The sequence below is a fragment of the Trichosurus vulpecula genome (assembly GCF_011100635.1).
Source record: "Trichosurus vulpecula isolate mTriVul1 chromosome X unlocalized genomic scaffold, mTriVul1.pri SUPER_X_unloc_4, whole genome shotgun sequence".
NCBI lineage: Eukaryota > Metazoa > Chordata > Mammalia > Diprotodontia > Phalangeridae > Trichosurus > Trichosurus vulpecula.
Window position 1 is genome coordinate 901,169 of NW_023494380.1, and position 21,969 is coordinate 923,137.

Genomic DNA, 21,969 nt, shown 5'->3' on the forward strand with positions numbered 1-21,969 from the left:
TTACTGGCCGAAATTTCTTTTCAGACACCATCATAGGATTCGACAGCAAAAGTCTCAATATCAATATTGGTTATCACATGGATTGCAGATATAAAAATCCGCTAATAGAAATAATATGATATATGGAGAATACCCGCATTGCACCCTTGTCCTCTCAAAAGCGTTACATGGTTTTCTATGGAAGAGGTCACAGTAGTGATAAGCATATAATAAATAGGAATAACAATGCTGATAATGATAATAATAGCTCTCCTTTGTATGATCCTTTCAGGTTTTCAAAATGCTTTGCACATATCTTATTTGAATATCAAATCTCTGCCAGGAAGTAGGCACTGTTAGTATCTTCTTTTTATAAATGAGGAAACTGAACAATATTCCACCCACTGCTAAACCTCCCTATAAATAGATTGATTCCAAATATACATTGAGGCCCTCAACCTAAGAGTGTGAACAACAGAGGAATTCCTTGTATCTTTAGACACAGCATCTTTTGAAACGTATGAAATTCTCAACAAAATATTCCAGGTCTTGGAAAAACCTACTCAATACAATGCTGAGTGAGTGGATCAGAACAAGGAGAACATTCTACACAACCACCGATATATGGATTCTGTGATTGCTTACCTTGATACACTTTGCTCTTCTCAGCAGTACAAGGTTGAAAGACAACTCCAATGGTCTCATCATGGAGACAGCTATGTATATCCAGAGAAATAACTACGGAGTTTGAACGCAAATTGAGGCAAACTGTGTGCTCACTGATTTTTCTCTTTAGTTTTTGTTACTTTTAGTTTTCTTTCTTCTTTCTCATGATTCATTCCATTGGTCATAATTCCTCTCTCCAACTTGTCTACTGTGGAAATAAGTTTAATGCCAAGGTTGATGTAGAATCTACATCAGACTGCATGCCATCTTGTGGGGAAGAGGGGAGGGGAGGGAAGGGAAGAAAATTTGATACTCAAGAACATGTTAAACTAAGTGTTGTAAACTAAAGAAAAAAATTTAATAAAGAAAAACATATTCCAGGTCTATGGGATCTTAAACTATTCACTTCACCTCTGTTGATCCCAGTGTTTTACTTTGGAAAAGAGGGTGGGTAAACTTCTGCGATCAGTGAGATCCCTTCATGAATCTTATGGTCTTGTCCCATTGGCTCAAAATGTCAACGACTTCTCTAAGGGTTGAAAATAAATTTAAATATCCTGAAGAATAAATGGCCCTTGAGAAAATTAGCACTGAATCACAAAGAATGTCTTATGGAAGATCAAAATTATCATTCCACAACACAAAAGCCCATAACAAAAATAGTCGTGGCATTAGCCATAACCCACTCACCCACAAGAAACCAATTCCAAAGCCAGACACAGTGCCACATAGTAATCTATCGCAAGTCACAGCATAACACAATGATCTGCAGCCAATGTTTGTATGGCATAACATTACATACTTTTTCAAAATACCACTGTCCCAAACACCACCCACATCCTGCCTCCTTGTTTCCTTTTCACGAATGACCTCTCTAAGTCCCTTACTTATTGTTAGCACCCTCTGCCCATGTTCGTTACCTTGGCGATAGAATAGTAACATCACAAGTGTTCTATGATGCAATAAGGAGCAGCTTTTACTGGGTGAGGTGATTTTTTCAGAGATCATCCCGCAATTCCTCAAGTGTTCTGTCATTCAATCAGCAGCTTTTTACTGGCCGAATTTTCTTTTCAGACACCATCCTAGGATTCGACAGCAAAAGTCTCAATATCAATATTGGTTATCACATGAATTTAAGCAATAAAAATCCACTAATACAAATCATATTATACATAGACAATATCATCAATTGCACCCTTGTCATCTCAAGAGCATTGCATGGTTTTCTATGGAAGAGGTCACAGTAGTGATAAGCATATAACAAATGGGAATAACAATGCTGATAATGATAATAATAGCTCTCATTTGTATGACCCTTTCAGGTTATCAAAGTGCTTTACAGATGTCCTATCTGAACATCACAACCACTCCAGGAAGTAGACTGTATTAGTATCTTCATTTTATAAATGAAGAAACTGAAAAATGTTCCATCCAATGCCAAACCTGTCTACAACTAGACTGATTACAAATATACATTGAGGCCCTCAACCTAACAGTGTGAACAACAGATGAATTCCTTGTATCTGTAGCACACAGCATCTTTTGAAATGTGTGAAATTCTCAGCAAAATATTCCAAGGCTACGGGATCTTAAACAGTTTACTGTACCTATGTGGACCCCAAAGTTTTCGTTTGCAAAAGAGGGTGGGTACACTTATGACATCTCTGAGATCCCTTCATGAATCTTATGGTCTTGTGCCATTGGCTCAAAATGTCAACCACTTCTCTAAGTATTTAAAATAAAAATAAATATCTTGAAGAATAAACGGCCCATGAGAAAATTAGCACGCAATCACAAAGAATGTCTTATGGAAGATCAAAATTATCATTCCACAACACAAATTTCCCTAACTAAAATAGTCGTGACATTACCCATAACCCACTAACTCACAAGAAACCAATTCCAAAGCCAGACACATTGCCACATGGTAATCTATCCCAAATCACAGCATAATACAATGATCCGCAGCCAAAGTTTGTACAGCATAACATTACATACTTCTTCAAAATCCCACATCTCCCAAACACCACCCACATCCTGCCTACTTATTTCCTTTTCAGGAATGATCTCTCTAAGTCCCTTACTTGCTGTTAGCACCCTCTGCCCATGTTCGTTACCTTGGCGATAGAATAGTAACATCACAAGTGTTCTATGATGCAATAAGGAGCAGCTTTTACTGGGTGAGTTGATTTTTTCACAGATCATCCCACAATTCCTCAAGTGTTCTGTCACTCAATCAGCAGCTTTTGACTGGCCGAATTTTCTTTTCAGACAGCATCCTAGGATTCGACAGAAAAAGTCTCAATGTCAATATTGGTTATCCCATTAATTTAAGCAATAAAAATCCACTAATAAAAATCTTATTATAAATAAAGAATACCCTCAATTGCACCCTTGTCATCTCAAGAGCATTGCATGGTTTTCTGTTATGGGTGGAGTTAGAGCCGAGCCCTGCCTTCCTCGGACCTCCATGCCCAGGGCCTGCTGAGATAAACTCAGGGCTCTGAGATATGGGTGAAGGCAGGAGGATGGGTCTCGCCTTTGTTGCCTCCCTAGTAATTCCAGATCTTTGCCCAGACCTGCTTGAGCATATGGAACTTCCGGCTCTCTGTCTGGGCTTGCCAGAGCACATGGAACTTCCGGTTCTTTGCCTGGACTGCCTGTCTGCAGGGAGCTTCGGGTTAGCGTGGGAAGAGAAGTGGAGGAGAGTAGGCGGAACCAGGGCAGCCCTAATGCCTACGTAATGAAAGATATAACAATGCTGCTTGCTGAAATAATAAACGGAGTTATTCACCACCTTCGGCTCCTGCCCCATACATTGTCTGCGAGATCAGGCCCTTTGCTAGGCAAAGGCCTGGGTGTGGGGTCTAACAGACCCCCACGATTTGGTTGTTGAGGCGGAGGACCTCGCAACAAGTGGCACCCAGACATGGGGCAACTACACGGCCGAGCCACAGCATGTGCCCCACGATACCCAAGGTGCCTCCTTCTGGGAGCAGGAAGAAGACAAGCAGGAGGGAAGCGTGCGCACAGCCTTGGGCCAGGTTCAAAATTCTCAGCGAGAAAGGCTTCATCTTCTCATTTCCGTGCAACAACCCAGTTTCAAAGCTGGTGAGGTAAGGACATCTACCTCCTTATCATGGGGCAGTGTGCATCCTTCACAGACTCTAAGGACTTAGAGACATTCCGGAGAATACTTCACAAACTTAGCAAGAAGCAAGGATGCATGATTCATTTGAGAAAAGTTAGGGGCATCACACCACAGCAGCAGCTACATCAAACACGATATACACTGAAGTTCCGCAAAACAAAAGTTTTACAGACAGATGGGGCTGCTGGAACAGAGCAAGAGGAGGAACTTGCAAACTTGGCAGACTTCAAGGATAAGATACCCAAGAAAGGCAACTTAGACTATGGTCCGGAGGAAAGAATGAAGTCTCTTTCAGCCTCTCCCCCACCTCCTCAATATAAATTCAACCCGTGCATTTGGGAACATAAAATATATTCTATGAAAGTTCTGAAGAAGCTTATAAGGGAAAAATATCTCCTAAACAACTGGAAGAGACAAAAGGGGGATCTGCCCCAGATTATCTTAAAAGCAGAGTCTCCACAACCCCAATAAAGCATGGCACCTGGCCTCTGTTACATCAGAGGGCCAAGCACTTTGTGTATAGGATTCAAAAAATCCTCTCTGTGTCTTTTTGTGTCTGTGTCTCTGTGTCTTCGTTTATGTGTGAGTGTGTAATCTGACACCCTGTAATCTCCCTTATCTCTTTCTCTCCGAGAAAGAGAGTGAAAAATGTAGTTTTGGAAAACTGCTGGAAAATAATGCTCTTTCTTTTTCACTTCATTTCTTCAAATGTGGCCAGTTTGAAGGATCTGAAGAGAGAAAAGAAAGAAAGCAGGAACTTTTCCCTTAAATTTAAGTGAAAATGTGTTCTAATCTGGATTAAGATAAAGTCAGAACTTTTTATACCATTTGGCACTAAGACAAATTCGGAAAATGTGTGAATCTCTAATAAAGAGACACTCTGAGTCTTCCAGTACAAGGAGAGGGGACAAGGTACCACTGGATTCTCTTTTTTCCAGAGTCCTACTCACCTTTGACTGGCAAGTTCAAAGTTCTTACTTCCAAAAAATTTTAAGCTGTCACTCATTTTAATCTTTAAGTTTTAAGGTGAAAAGTAAGCCAGCTGGGGCGGAGCCAAGATGGCGGCTGGAAAGCACGGACCAGCTTGAGTTCCCTGCCGAGTCCCTCCAAAAACCTATAAAAAATGGCTCTGAACCAATTCTAGAATGGCAGAACCCACAGAACAGCAGAGGGAAGCAGGGCTCCAGCCCAGGATGGCCTGGATGGTCTCTGGGTAGGGTCTATCCCACACGGAGCTGGGAGCTGGGAGCTGGGAACGGAGTGGAGTGGAGCCCAGCCTGAGCGGCGCGGACCAACCAGACCAGGAGCCGGGTGGAGGGGGCCCTGGCACCCTGAATCAGTGAGCTGCGGCGGTTGCTGGACTTCTCAACCCATGAACACCAGTGACTGCGGAGAAGGTTGGTGGGAAGGGCTGCAGGAGTGCAAGGAGTTCACGGTTCGGCTTCCAGCCCCGGGGGCAGCGGAGGTGGGGCAGCTACAGTTGCTGCTGCTTCTGGCCCCAGGCCCACCTGGTGGGAGGAATTAAGTGGCGGATCAGAGCAAGAGTGCACAGCCTGCTGAAGATCTAAGCCCAGTCCGGACTGGGGGTTCTTGGGGAAGGAGTAGTGCTGGTGTGACAGAGCTGGCACCTCCCCCCCAAACATGGAACATAGAACTCGTTAGTCTACAAGCAGTCATACCCCACTGAAAAACTCAAGGGTCAAGTTACTTGGTTGGGAATTGTAGCCAGAATGGACTTTGTTTTCTTTGAATGACTCAGCTTGCCTCGTTGAGCTTCCCTGGACGCTGGGGCTTGCTCTTCCGGGGCAGGACCAGAGCTTCCTGTGTGATGAGTCGTGGGGCTGGCTGAGGAGAGGTGTGTTAATGTGGTCTACGCTAGGGGGAGGGGCCAAGTCAAGAACCAATCGGCCCTGGTCGTTCAGGCGGCACTTGATGATGTCAAAAACTCTATGAGAGGGGAGAGGACAGCTTGAAGATCCTCCTTTCCTTTTCCGGTTGGAGCCAGAGACGCCTACAGCCGAAGCTGAGCTGCCGGTAGCAGAGCTGACTAGAGGCTAGTGGGTAATCTTCTTACCGTAGAGGGGAAGCATGTATACGATTTTGCCTTATACCATCTTGCTTCTCTGTGGCCTCCCAGTTACCCTTGTAAGGCGGACTTATTGGCCCTGGAAGCTTTTGATGAAAATATCAAAATGGGGATGCTGGTTTGTGGGCTTGCTATTGTGGAGTGTAAATACATGCTTTAGTTCTCTTGCCTTCTGCCTAGAGAATTCCTTATATCTTGTGGTTCCAGACCTTTTAGGCACATATGAGATTCTCTTTGAAATCATAAATTCTGCCTTCCTAATATATTTGGCGACGAGGTGGATGGGATCGCTAGATATAAGATATCTATTCAGAAGCAGAAGAACTTCAGAGGAACAGATGAATATCCCAGGGTGGGAGGATCCATTTTATTCCTCCTTAGCAAAGGAATTGGCTAAAAAAGCCGGACCCTGTGAAAACTGGGAATCAAGGCTACAGAGAGGAGATCCTAAGGATTTGGAAAGGTGTTTACAAGAGGTTGGGATTCAGTCAGGGGCATTGCTATCTAGGCAAAGCTGGATAGTGTTATCAGCCTACCGGCTAGTATATGAAAGATTGAGATTAAGTGAAAGAGATGGGGGCACTCCTACCCCACAGCAAGAACGGGAATCTCAGATAGCAGGAGAACAAATTGCTGCTCAAGAACCCACTGACTCAGATGAGAACTTTTCTATTAATGTGGCTAGGAGCAACAGGAGGCCAAATAAGCCAAGAGTGCATCCCAACTCAGCCCAGACCAAGCCTGACTGCCTGCTTTGTCCTTGCCATGGTGGCAGGGGAAGCGAGTGGGGGGAAAATGAGACAGTGTTAGGGGTTGAGACAGAAAACGCTACTAGGGTTCAGGACATCCCTCGCACAGAGAATGGGAGATGGTTAAATACTCAGACAAGCGTTCGTCCCGGAGAGAGGAGGAGGACAGAAACCAGAGGTGGCAATTTAGTTACTAGGGAATTTCAGGAAGATTTCTCACCACAAGAGGTCACAGATATTTTGAGTAGATTCAGCCAAAGAGTAGGAGAACCATTAATATCTTGGATGGTAAGGCTCAGTGATCAAGGGGCCGGTGGAATATTAGTAGATAAGAGGGACTGTATGAGATTCATAGGTATCAGCCACGATCCTCTAGTTCAGCAAGCTTTTAGGGAACATCATCAGCGAGGAGATGATGCTAGCAGAACTACTCTGTTGGCATTAGCTGCTGCGGGATGCAATAAGAGATATACTAATGATTCTATGTGGCCCACTGAGCACAGACCCTGGTATTCACTTAAAGATTGTATCATGAGACTAAAGGAGGAGGTAATGAAGACTGCTATTATGACAGGAACTGCAGACAAATATTACAATGATCCCATAGGAATCCCTCATAGGAATTTAATAATTAGGACAGCTCCCCCTGCTTATAAACAACTAATTTTGAATCTGTTACTTGGGGAAGTAGGGAGCCATCTTACAGAGGTGATAAATAAGATTTTACAGTTACATGACTTAGGAGACTGGGGAAGGGACAGATCTCCTCGAGAGAGAAGGGTGAACAGCCAGCAAACTTGGTGCCAAAATGGAGTGACAAGAAAAGAAATGTTCACTGCTCTATTGAGAGCAGGGGTAGGTTTTGAAATGATAGATGGCATTCCAACCAATGAATTGTACAGGATGTACCGAGATAAAGGACTCGATAACAGGAGAGATATGGAAATAAGAACTGCTCCTGCAAATGCTACAGATGTTGAACCTTCATACTCAAGTGAATCACATGCTAGGGAATACTAGGAAACAGGCCGGGCCCCAGTCCAAATTAAGGAAATACACAGGCTGGATTGCAGACCTCACATTAACTTGAAAATATATTGGAAAAATGGGTCAAGTACAGTAACTAGGGCATTAATAGACACTGGGGCCGAGGCCACCCTTATCTGTGGGAATCCAGACAAATTCAGCCATGGAACTCCTATTACCATCACAGGACTAGGAGGGACTGAAATATCAGCCAGACAAGTTAAATTGATGATGAAAATTGGACAGTTGCCCAAGAAAGAATATAGTGTGGTTATTGTGCCTATTCCCAAATACATCATTGGAATAGACATTTTGAAGGGTATGACCTTAAATTTACCTGAAGGGAAATACCAATTTGCTGTGAGGAAAATAGGCATTAATGCAGTCTTAGTGGGGAAAATCAAGATGGATCCAATCACTTTGCCCAAAACTTCTGAAGTAATTACTTTGAGGCAATATTGTGTGCCAGGTGGGCAAGATGAAATTGCCAACACTATAAGAGAATGTGTTGAGGCAGGAGTGTTAGTCCCTACAACTACTCAATGGAACAACCCTGTCTGGCCAGTCCAAAAGTCAGATGGGACATGGAGGATGACAGTAGATTATAGACAGCTGAACAAAGTGACTCCTCCCTTGTACGCTGCTGTTCCAGACACGGTTACTTTAATAGAGAGAATACAAAAACATGAAGGGAATTTGTATGCAGTTATTGATTTGGCCAATGCCTTCTTTACGATCCCAATAGACCCCAAGCAATGGAACCAGTTTGCTTTTACTTGGCAAGGCCGACAGTATACATTTACACGCCTGCCACAAGGATATATTCATAGCCCAACTATTTGCCACAGGATTGTAGCTGAGCATTTGGATGAATTAAAGATACCTGGTGTACAGCTTACACATTACATAGATGACATCATGATACAGGGAAAGAATATAAAAGAAGTAGAGGAGAGTTTAGCATTATTAATTGACCATATGAAAAGCAAAGGATGGGAAATCAACCCCGCAAAGGTTCAGGGGCCAGCTCAAACTGTAAAATTCTTGGAGATACAGTGGAATAGAGGACTGCGAGAAATTCTCCCACAAGCTCGACAAAAAATTCAGGATTTTCCCACCCCTACTAATAAGAAAGAGGCCCAAAAGTTCATAGGGCTATTTGGTTATTGGAGACACCACATCACACATTTGGGACAGATTTTAAAACCCTTGTATAAAGTCACCAGAAAGAAATATGAATTCGATTGGGGCCTTGAACAAAGTAGAGCTTTTGAGGAAGCAAAGGCTGCTATACAATTAGCTCTGGACTTATGGCCTATGCAAAATGGGCCAGTGGAGTTACAAGTGACTGTACAAGATGACTATGCAAATTGGAGTCTGTGGCAAAAACAACAGAGCCGAAGTGTACCTTTAGGCTTTTGGTCAAGGAAACTGCCCTCATCTGGAGTGCAGTATACACCTTTTGAGAAGCAGCTGTTAGCTGCATATTGGGCTTTAGTAGAAACTGAGGAACTAACCCTGGGTCATGAAGTGATATTAAGACCTGGAATTCCAATTATGACTTGGGTAATGAGTACTCCAGCTTCTCACAGAATTGGACATGCACGAGAGGCGAGCATAATCAAATGGAAGTGGTATATTCAGAATAGGTCCAGAGCAGGCAAAAGCGGAGTTTCTGCTTTACATGAATCGGTGGCGAACATTGGCACTGAGAGAAATGAAAAACCCCTTGAATCTAAGCAACAGATGGTGCCATCCTTAGTGAAATGGAATAATGGGTATGATGGACTAAGTGTAGAACAGAAGAAACACACTTGGTTTACTGACAGGACAGCAAAATATTTAGGACAGAAGAGACATTGGAAAGCAGTAGACTATAACCCCTGTACTAGGCGAACTCTGGAAAGTTCTGGGATAGGGGGAAGTAGCCAATATGCTGAACTGATGGCAGTACATCAGGCCATCAGAATGGAGAAGGGAGGACAGTGTCATATATTTACTGATTCATGGGCGGTAGCTAATGGATTAGCTACTTGGATGCCTATATGGAGGAATCAGAATTGGGAGATTCATGGAAAACAAGTTTGGGGTAAAGAGTTATGGGAAAATATATGGGACATGTCTTTGGTTACGGATTTGTCAGTTTTTCATGTTGATGCTCACGCGACCCTGACCACACCAGAGCGTGAGTACCATGCACACACGGATCGACTAGCAAAGATTGCCACTGAATGTATTGTCCCTAGTCCAACTCCAACTGATGACTTAGCCTTAGCGAGATGGGTCCACCAGACCGCCGGCCATTTAGGGGTCCAGGCCACCCACCAATGGGCACAAGATCGAGGTATCAGTATCTCTCATGCGTTGTTAAAACAAATAACAGAGGGGTGTTGTATATGCCAATTACATACGCATGTGGCCTATGTTGAATTGCTTGACTTCTTGGGGAGGGTGGGTGGGAAGGGAAGAGGGGAGAGAATTTGGAACTAAAAGTTTTAAAAACAGATGTTCAAAAACAAAAAAAAAAGTTTTTTCATGCAACTAGAAAATAAGATACACAGGCAATGGGGCATAGAAATTTATCTTGCCCTGTAAGAAAGGAAGGGAAAAGGGAATGGGAGGGGAGTGGGGTGATAGAGAGGGGAGGGCTGACTGGGGAACAGGGCAACCAGAATACAGGCCATCTTGGAGTGGGGGGGAGGGTAGAAATGGGGAGAAAATTTGTAATTTAAACTATTGTGAAAATCAATGCTGAAAACTAAATATGTTAAATAAATACATTTAAATCTAAAAAAAAAAAAGAAAAGTAAGCCAGCTGGGGAAAGGAAAAGCTGGGTGAGTATGTAATTTATTTACTTGAAATATTTAAGGTAGTTTGGGAAAGAAAGATTGAAATTGGAGATAACAGAGGGTAAAAAGAAAAGAAAAAAGTTAAGGTAAAAGTTTGGGAAGGAGAGAGAGACTTGTATGGGGGAATTTAGGTGTGTGGGTAGAAACTGTAGTTGAGTCCACGTGGCTTGGGGTCCATGTGCTCTGGGCCTCCCCCTCCCCCCACTGCACCTTAGGAGCTGAAACTAAAAGAAACTTGTAACCTGTGGTTAGTGATGAAAGGTTTTATTGAAACTCTGCGTATTTACTATAAGAAAGATTTTGATTTGTATAATCATTAAGCTCTGTCTATGTAAGGTATGACTGTGTTAAAAATGTTAAATCTTACTGTTGGTCAAGGAAGCTCCCCACCTGGGAAATTAACGTAGGCAGGCTCTTTTGTTTTCTAAGGGACTTCCCTGCCCAAAGTAATTTACCTGTGGCTGAGACTTTTATCATGGATAATCCTGAGTTCCTCTTTAACTCACCTTTGTCAGTTCTGCTCAGCAAGTGAAAAGGATCCCTCTCTTCTCATGCTGAGGTAGACAGAAGGGAGGGGAAACTAAAATTGTTTTAGCTTGCTCCTTTTGCTTGAAAGGAAGTGGCTCACCTCTTTCAAATTCCTTAGGCTTTTTGTTAATTCAAACCCTTTTGTTAAAGTGGAAGAATTAGAGTCTGGGTGCAAATAAAGTTTTTTCTTTTCTTTCATAAGTTCATTCATGGCCAGGCAAATATTCCTAATAAAGTGTATTTAAGATACTAATTTATTAATATATGTTATGCATGTATTTATATATTAATGTATTAATACAGAAATACCAGAAGTCACAGGATCAACAATTTCTATATGTGATAACCTAGAAATGCAATTAATGTCATCTGAAATTTACTGTTTCTGTATTTCTAAAATTACATTTGTATTTGAACGAATCCCAATGTTTAAAGGTTATTTTGCTTTGAGAAGGAGAGAGACACATCTCATTTTAAAGCTCTCCAAATAATTTTTCTTCATGAAAGTTTAGTGACCATCCCTGTTTATATCAGGATAAATTTTAAATTGTTTTTAAAAAAAGGAAAATACTTTTAAAATGCTCTGTAAACTCTTCTTCTATGATTTTAAGAAGGCCTGCTGAATTTCCACCTGTAAGCTAATTGGTTGCAGTTTTCTGTGAGTTTTCCAAGTTCTGGGTGAGAACCTTATACTTGGGGAAAAATAGAAAATTGGATAAATGCAAATATGTGAAATCTTGTTTTAATCAAATGACTGGTAACATTGGTATTCTTGTATAGCCAAATGAAAGATATTATGGCTTCTAAAGTATTAATGGGAATAATTTGGGAAAAAAGGAAAAGAAAGTCTCTTTAGGAAAAGAAGTTGTAGAATACTTCTGTATTAATGGGAAAAGTTAAATGTGGATTTGAATTCATTCCATCATCTAAAACATAAATATAAAGTTATATGCTTCAATTCTTTCAGATCAGGCATAATTAGAGAAGAATAGGAAAAATAGAAGAGAAACTGATGCAAATGTGTTAGAGCAGTAATTTATGATCTGAAGGGGTAGATTTTATGAACAAGGGAGGAAATGCTTGCAAGCTATTTAGAGCTAGCTTTAAGGATATTCCTTAGGCAATAGTCACTGATAGTTGGAACTTGCCATTCACAGACTTTATGGGACTGTTAACTGACTGTTTTTCTGAGTCTAACTCCAGGTGTGAGTATCAGGGAAGGCTGACCCAAGATGCCAGCAGCCCTGTGAGGGCAAGTATGAGCTGCAGGTATGATTTCTGGGTAGAGTTGAGAGGGCAACTGTTCAGCCTGTGCTGAGGTGGGACCGTCTTGACCTGATGCCTTAATTGAAACCTGGCAGTCTAAGCCTGACTCAATGCAGCTTGCAGTTTGACACAGCCTCTGCCTGGAGTTGACAGGAATCTGGGGAAAATATGGTCCCCTTACTCTGTGTCCCTACTCTCTTGGTGGCAAATTTCTATAATCAAAAGGTTTTGTAAGCACAGTGAAAATCTTAATATTGGTTATGGAACATCTTAGATTACTATAGGACTGGGAGTAGCATTTTTGCATAGGTCCATATATGAGTTAGATTTTCTCTCAATAATGGTATAGAGATAATTAGGTCAAGGGCTTGTGAGAATATTATTTTGCTATTTGGTTAATGTCAAGCTTGTCTAAAGCTTTGTTACAATTAGTAATGTTAAAGAAGAATGGCTTGTGTATTATCCTGTAAATGCCATCAAAGAAACATGGCATGACAAAAGTTTATGACATTATATGTACTGTGTTGAAAATTGGTTATTTAATGTATTTATGTACATACTGGAGTCTCATCCCTCTGGTGGGGAAAATTAATGATGAGTAATGTAAAGTATAAGAATTTGGGTTCTGATGTGAATTTCTTAAACGGAACAATTGGTCAAGGTTCCAATTTTGAATTTGTAAAATGATCAGGGTTATGACGATTAGAAATGGCAACTTAAAATTCTGCTAAGATTACTCTTGTAGGAGAATGGACAGAAAGCTGGTTCCTGCAAGAAGAGGAAGAAGAAGCCTCTGTCCTGGAGATGACTGGAACAAATGCCAAGGACCAGAAGACTTTTGATGCTCCCTGCTGGACAGCTATACAGGAAAAGACTTTTTGAATCTTAAAGGGACAATTACATCATCGTTTTCCTTTTGGGTCTATGTATCTATGTTCACAAAGGGGACTGCCCCCTTTGATTTGTCAATGCGTTGATCAATCCTTCACATGTTTATTTACAAGGGGATAGTTATAGGAAAAAATTCGGATGTACCTATATTGGTGAGGTGTCAGCAAAAACGAAAAGGGGGAGTAGTACGAGTCATTGAGTGGAATCGTGATTGACTGGAATATTGAAGTAGCAGAACAATTATTGATTATTGATAGTTTCAAAAATTAATGGTATTTTCAAAACTTTTACCCATTTCCTAATGTATTCTTGACTATTTTCCATCCTTATGTTCTTTGTTTGGTCATAATAAGTTTTTGTCTACCTTGTGTCCTTAGGATAATGAATGCTATGTTTAAGCCTTATTTCATAATCAGAACATTATAGCAGAAATTACCCAGGTGTTACAATTGGCCACTGAGGAAGGAGGGGCAGTACATGAGAACTTACAACCTGACAGTGTTATAGACAACTTTCTGAGTCATATTAAGACCTTTTTAACCCCCAATTGGCTTAGTCATGTTTTAGAGACTGTGGCCATTGTGGGGGCTTTGCCTTTTTTGCTATGTTGTACTCCTTTAGTGCTGAGGATATGTTTCTAGGGGCCCTGTATACAGCCATTGAGTCGGTAACCGTTGACTCCTGGAGCAAAACAAAAAGGGGGAGTTGTTACAGGCCGAGTTAGAGCTGAGCCCTGCCCTCCTCGGACCTCGATGCCCAGGGCCTGCTGAGATAAACTCAGGGCTCTGATATATGGGTGGAGCCAGGAGGAGGGGTCTCCCCCTTGTTGCCTCCCTAGCAATTCAAGGTCTTTGCCCGGACCTGCTTGAGCACATGGAACTTCCGGTTCTTTGCCTGGACTGCCTGCCCGCAGGGAGCTTCAGGTTAGCATGGGAAGAGAAGGGGAGGAGAGTAGGCGGAACCAGGGCGGCCCTAATGCCTACGTAACCAAAGACATACAAATGCTGCTTGCTGAAATAATAAACGGAGTTATTCACTAACTTCGGCTCCCGCCCCATTCACTGTCCGCGAGATCAGGCCCTTTGCTAGGCAAAGGCCTGAGTGTGGGGGGCTAACAGACCGCCAAAATTTGGTTGTTGAGGCAGAGGACCTCACAACAGTTGTCTATGGAAGAGGTCACAGTAGTGATAAGCATATAATAAATAGGAATAACAATGCTGATAATGATAATAATAGCTCTCATTTCTAAGACCCTTTCAGGTTATCAAAGTGCTTTACAAATGTCCTATCTGAATATCACAACCACTCCAGGAAGTAGACTGTATTAGTATCTTCATTTTAGAAATGAAGAAACTGAAAAATGTTCCACCCAATGCCAAACCTGCCTACAAATAGATTGATTACAAGTATACATTGAGGCCCTCAACCTAACACTGTGAACAACAGATGAATTACTTGTATCTGTAGCACACATCATCTTCTGAAATGTATGAAATTCTCAACAAAATATTCCAAGGCTGTGGGATCTTAAACTCTTCACTCTACCTCTGTGGACCCCAAAGTTTTCGTATGCAAAAGAGGGGGGGGTAAATTTATGACATCTCTGAGATCCCATCATGAATCTTATGGTCTTGTGCCATTGGCTCAAAATGTCAACGAGTTCTCTAAGCATTTAAAATAAATATAAATATCTTGAAGAATAAATGGCCCATGAGAAAATTAGCACTGAATCACAAAGAATGTCTTATGGAAGATCAAAATTATCATTCCACAACACAAAAGTCCATAACAAAAATAGTCGTGGCATTAGCCATAACCCACTAACCCACAAGAAACCAAATCCAAAGCCAGACAAAGTGCCACATGGTAATCTTCCGCATATCACAGCATAATACAATGATCCGCAGCCAATGTTTGTATAGCATAACATTACATACTGTTTCAAAATACCACTTTCCCACACAACACCCACATCCTGCCTCCTTGTTTCCTCTTCACGAATGATCTCTCTACGTCTCTTCCTTCTTGTTGGCACCCTCTGCCCATGTTAGTTACCTTGGCGATAGAATAATAACATCAAAGGGTTCTATGATGCAATAAGGAGCAGCTTGTACTGGGTGAGTTCATTTTTTCAGAGATCATCCCGCCATTCCTCAAGTGTTCTGTCACTCAGTCAGCAGCTTTTTACTAGCCGAATTTTCTTTTCACACACCATCATAGGATTCGACAGCAAAAGTCTCAATAGCAATATTCCTTCTCACACGGATTGCAGGTATAAAAATCCACTAACAGAAATAATATGATACATGGACAATACCCTCATTGCACACTTGTCATCTCAAAAGCATTACATGGTTTTCCATGGAAGAGGTCACAGTAGTGATAAGCATATAATAAATAGGAATAACAATGCTGATAATGATAATAATAGCTCTCCTTTGTATGATCCTTTCAAGTTTTCAAAGTGCTTTGCACATATCTTATTTGAATATCAAATCTCTGCCAGGAAGGAGGCACTGTTAGTATCTTCTTTTTATAAATGAGGAAACTGAACAATCTTCCACCCACTGCTAAACCTCACTACAAATAGATTGATTCCAAATATACATTGAGGCCCTCAACCGAAGAGTGTGAACAACAGATGAATTAATTGTATCTTTAGACACAGCATCTTTTGAAATGTATGAAATTCTCAACAAAATATTCCAGGTCTTGGAAAAACCTACTCAATACAATGCTGAGTGAGTGGATCACAACTAGGAGAACATTCTACACAACCACCGATATATGGATTCTGTGATAGCTTACCTTGATACACTTTGCTCTTCTCAGCAGTACAAGGTTGAAAGACAACTCCAATGGTCTCATGATGCAGAGAGCTATGTATATCCAGAGAAATAACTATGGAGTTTGAACACAAATTGACGCAAACTGTGTGCTCACCTTTTTTCTCATTACTTTTTGTTACTTTTGGTTTTCTTTCTTCTTTCTCATGATTCATTCCATTGGTCATCATTCCTCTTTCCAAATTGTCTATTGTGGAAATAAGTTTAATGCGAAGGTTAATGTAGAATCTACATCAGACTGCATGCCATCTTCTGGGGAAGAGGGGAGGGGAGGGAAGGGAAGAAAATTTGATACTCAAGAACACGTTAAACTAAGTGTTGTAAACTAAAGATAAAAAATCTAATAAAGAAAAACATATTCCAGGTCTATGGGATCTTGAACTATTCACTTCACCTCTGTTGATCCCAGTGTTTTTATTTGGAAAAGAGGGTGGGTAAACTTCTGCGATCTGTGAGATCCCTTCATGAATCTTATGGTCTTGTGCCATTGGTTCAAAATGTCAACGAGTTCTCTAAGTCTTGAAAATAAATTTAAATATCCTGAAGAATAAATGGCCCTTGAGAAATTTAGCACTGAATCACAAAGAATGTCTTATGGAAGATAAAATTATCATTCCACAACACAAAAGTCCATAAGAAAAGTAGTCGTGGCATTAGCCATAACCCACTAAGTCACAAAAAAACAATTCCAAAGCCAGACACAACGCCACATGGTAATCTACCACAAATCACACCATAATACAATGATTCGCAGCCAATGTTTGTTATAGCATAACATTACATACTTTTTCAAAATACCACTGTCTCAAACACCACCCACATCCTGCCTCCTTCTTTCCTTTTCACAAATGATCTCTCTATGTCCCTTCCTTGCTGTTAGCATCCTCAGCCCATGTTAGTTACCTTGGTGATAGAATAATAACATCACAAGTGTTCTATGATGCAATAAGGAGCAGCATGTACTGGGTGAGTTGATGTTTTCAGAGATCATCCCGCGATCGCTCAAGTGTTCTGTCATTCAATCAACAGCTTTTTACTGGCAGAATTTTCTTTTCAGACACCATCCTAGGATTCGATACCAAAAGTCTCAGTATCAATATTGGTTATCACATGAATTTAAGCAATAAATTCCAGTAACACAAATCATTTTATAATGAGAGAATACCCTCAGTTGCACCCTTGTCATCTCAAGAGCATCACATGGTTTTCTATGGAACAGGTCACAGTAGCGATAAGCATATAACAAACAGGAATAATAATGTTGATAATGATAATAATGGCTTTCATTTGTACGACCCTTTCAGGTTTTCAAAGTGCTTTACAAATATTCTATCTGAATTATCACAACGATTCCAGGAAGTAGACTGTATTAGTATCTTCATTTTAGAAATGAAGAAACTGAACAGTGTGCCACCCAAGGCCAAACCTGCCTACAAATAGATTGATTACAAGTATACATTGAGGCCCTCAAACTAACAGTGTGAACAACAGATGAATTGCTTGTACCTGTAGCACACACCATCTTCTGAAATGTATGAAATTCTCAACAAAATATTCCAAGGCTATGGGATCTTAAGCTATTCACTGTACCAGTGTGGAACCAAAACTTTTCGTTTGCAAAAGAGGGAGGATAAACTTATGACATCTCTGAGATCCCTTCATGAATCTTATGCTCTTGTGCCATTGGCGCAAAATGTCAACGAGTTCTCTAAGTATTTAAAATAAATACAAATATCTTGAAGAAAAAATGGCCCATGAGAAAATTAGCACTGAATCACAATGAAGGTCTTACGGAAGAAAAAAATTATCATTCACCAACACAAAGTCCATAACAAAAATAGCCGTGGCATTAGCCATAACCCACTAACCCACAAGAAACCAATTCCAAAGCACGACACAGTGCCACATGGTAATCTACTGCAAATCACAGCATAATACAATGATCCGCAGCCAATGTTTGTATACCATAACATTACATACTGTTTCAAAATACCACTGTCCCAAACAACACCCACATCCTGCCTCCTTGTTTCCTTTTCACGAATGATCTCTCTACGTCTCTTCCTTCTTCTTGGCACCCTCTGCCCATGTCAGTTACCTTGGCGATAGAATAATAACATCACAACTGTTCTGTGATGCAATAAGGAGCATCTTTTACTCGGTGAGTTGATTTTTTCACAGATCATCCCGCGATTCCTCAACTGTTCTGTCACTCCATCAGCAGCTTTTGAGGCGCCGAATTTTGTTTTCAGATACCATCCTAGGATTCGACAGCAACAGTCTCCATATCAATGTTGTTGATCACATGAATTTAAACAATAAAAATCCAGTAACAGAAATCATTTTATATGGAGAGAATACCCTCAGTTGCACCCTTGTCATATCAAGAGCATCACATGGTTTTCTATGGAACAGGTCACAGTAGCGATAAGCATATAACAAACAGGAATAATAATGTTGATAATGATAATAATGGCTTTCATTTGTACGACCCTTTCAGGTTTTCAAAGTGCTTTACAAATATTCTATCTGAATTATCACAACCACTCCAGGAAGTAGACTGTATAAGTATCTTCATTTTAGAAATGAAGAAACTGAACAGTGTGCCACCCAAGGCCAAACCTGCCTACAAATAGATTGATTACAAGTATACATTGAGGCCCTCAAACTAACAGTGTGAACAACAGATGAATTGCTTGTACCTGTAGCACACACCATCTTCTGAAATGTATGAAATTCTCAACAAAATATTCCAAGGCTATGGGATCTTAAGCTATTCACTGTACCAGTGTGGAACCAAAACTTTTCGTTTGCAAAAGAGGGAGGATAAACTTATGACATCTCTGAGATCCCTTCATGAATCTTATGCTCTTGTGCCATTGGCGCAAAATGTCAACGAGTTCTCTAAGTATTTAAAATAAATATAAATATCTTGAAGAATAAATGGCCCATGAGAAAATTAGCACTGAATCACAAAGAAAGTCTTATGGAAGATCAAAATTATCATTCCACAACACAAAAGTCCATAACAAAAATAGTCGTGGCATTAGCCATAACCCACTAACCCACAAGAAACCAAATCCAAAGCCAGACAAAGTGCCACATGGTAATCTTCCGCATATCACAGCATAATACAATGATCCGCAGCCAATGTTTGTATAGCATAACATTACATACTGTTTCAAAATACCACTTTCCCACACAACACCCACATCCTGCCTCCTTGTTTCCTCTTCACGAATGATCTCTCTACGTCTCTTCCTTCTTGTTGGCACCCTCTGCCCATGTTAGTTACCTTGGCGATAGAATAATAACATCAAAGGGTTCTATGATGCAATAAGGAGCAGCTTGTACTGGGTGAGTTCATTTTTTCAGAGATCATCCCGCCATTCCTCAAGTGTTCTGTCACTCAGTCAGCAGCTTTTTACTAGCCGAATTTTCTTTTCACACACCATCATAGGATTCGACAGCAAAAGTCTCAATAGCAATATTCCTTCTCACACGGATTGCAGGTATAAAAATCCACTAACAGAAATAATATGATACATGGACAATACCCTCATTGCACACTTGTCATCTCAAAAGCATTACATGGTTTTCCATGGAAGAGGTCACAGTAGTGATAAGCATATAATAAATAGGAATAACAATGCTGATAATGATAATAATAGCTCTCCTTTGTATGATCCTTTCAAGTTTTCAAAGTGCTTTGCACATATCTTATTTGAATATCAAATCTCTGCCAGGAAGGAGGCACTGTTAGTATCTTCTTTTTATAAATGAGGAAACTGAACAATCTTCCACCCACTGCTAAACCTCACTACAAATAGATTGATTCCAAATATACATTGAGGCCCTCAACCGAAGAGTGTGAACAACAGATGAATTAATTGTATCTTTAGACACAGCATCTTTTGAAATGTATGAAATTCTCAACAAAATATTCCAGGTCTTGGAAAAACCTACTCAATACAATGCTGAGTGAGTGGATCACAACTAGGAGAACATTCTACACAACCACCGATATATGGATTCTGTGATAGCTTACCTTGATACACTTTGCTCTTCTCAGCAGTACAAGGTTGAAAGACAACTCCAATGGTCTCATGATGCAGAGAGCTATGTATATCCAGAGAAATAACTATGGAGTTTGAACACAAATTGACGCAAACTGTGTGCTCACCTTTTTTCTCATTACTTTTTGTTACTTTTGGTTTTCTTTCTTCTTTCTCATGATTCATTCCATTGGTCATCATTCCTCTTTCCAAATTGTCTATTGTGGAAATAAGTTTAATGCGAAGGTTAATGTAGAATCTACATCAGACTGCATGCCATCTTCTGGGGAAGAGGGGAGGGGAGGGAAGGGAAGAAAATTTGATACTCAAGAACACGTTAAACTAAGTGTTGTAAACTAAAGATAAAAAATCTAATAAAGAAAAACATATTCCAGGTCTATGGGATCTTGAACTATTCACTTCACCTCTGTTGATCCCAGTGTTTTTATTTGGAAAAGAGGGTGGGTAAACTTCTGCGATCTGTGAGATCCCTTCATGAATCTTATGGTCTTGTGCCATTGGTTCAAAATGTCAACGAGTTCTCTAAGTCTTGAAAATAAATTTAAATATCCTGAAGAATAAATGGCCCTTGAGAAATTTAGCACTGAATCACAAAGAATGTCTTATGGAAGATAAAATTATCATTCCACAACACAAAAGTCCATAAGAAAAGTAGTCGTGGCATTAGCCATAACCCACTAAGTCACAAAAAAACAATTCCAAAGCCAGACACAACGCCACATGGTAATCTACCACAAATCACACCATAATACAATGATTCGCAGCCAATGTTTGTTATAGCATAACATTACATACTTTTTCAAAATACCACTGTCTCAAACACCACCCACATCCTGCCTCCTTCTTTCCTTTTCACAAATGATCTCTCTATGTCCCTTCCTTGCTGTTAGCATCCTCAGCCCATGTTAGTTACCTTGGTGATAGAATAATAACATCACAAGTGTTCTATGATGCAATAAGGAGCAGCATGTGCTGGGTGAGTTGATGTTTTCAGAGATCATCCCGCGATCGCTCAAGTGTTCTGTCATTCAATCAACAGCGTTTTACTGGCAGAATTTTCTTTTCAGACACCATCCTAGGATTCGATACCAAAAGTCTCAGTATCAATATTGGTTATCACATGAATTTAAGCAATAAATTCCAGTAACACAAATCATTTTATAATGAGAGAATACCCTCAGTTGCACCCTTGTCATCTCAAGAGCATCACATGGTTTTCTATGGAACAGGTCACAGTAGCGATAAGCATATAACAAACAGGAATAATAATGTTGATAATGATAATAATGGCTTTCATTTGTACGACCCTTTCAGGTTTTCAAAGTGCTTTACAAATATTCTATCTCAATTATCACAACGATTCCAGGAAGTAGACTGTATTAGTATCTTCATTTTAGAAATGAAGAAACTGAACAGTGTGCCACCCAAGGCCAAACCTGCCTACAAATAGATTGATTACAAGTATACATTGAGGCCCTCAAACTAACAGTGTGAACAACAGATGAATTGCTTGTACCTGTAGCACACACCATCTTCTGAAATGTATGAAATTCTCAACAAAATATTCAGGCTATGGGATCTTAAGCTATTCACTGTACCAGTGTGGAACCAAAACTTTTCGTTTGCAAAAGAGGGAGGATAAACTTATGACATCTCTGAGATCCCTTCATGAATCTTATGCTCTTGTGCCATTGGCGCAAAATGTCAACGAGTTCTCTAAGTATTTAAAATAAATACAAATATCTTGAAGAAAAAATGGCCCATGAGAAAATTAGCACTGAATCACAATGAAGGTCTTACGGAAGAAAAAAATTATCACTCACCAACACAAAGTCCATAACAAAAATAGCCGTGG

The 21,969-nt window shown here is 40.4% G+C and overlaps 1 long non-coding RNA gene across 1 annotated transcript; it reads right to left on the reverse strand.

Annotated features, from left to right (window-relative positions):
• Positions 1 to 1,543: 1,543 nt before the first annotated feature.
• On the reverse strand, positions 1,544 to 21,507 carry LOC118833215. The gene is made up of 5 exons (XR_005009299.1): positions 21,028 to 21,507; positions 20,222 to 20,311; positions 16,942 to 17,103; positions 16,136 to 16,225; positions 1,544 to 1,727 (listed from the first exon to the last, which is right to left on the reverse strand). It is a non-coding gene; the product is annotated as an uncharacterized LOC118833215 (long non-coding RNA).
• Positions 21,508 to 21,969: the final 462 nt, after the last annotated feature.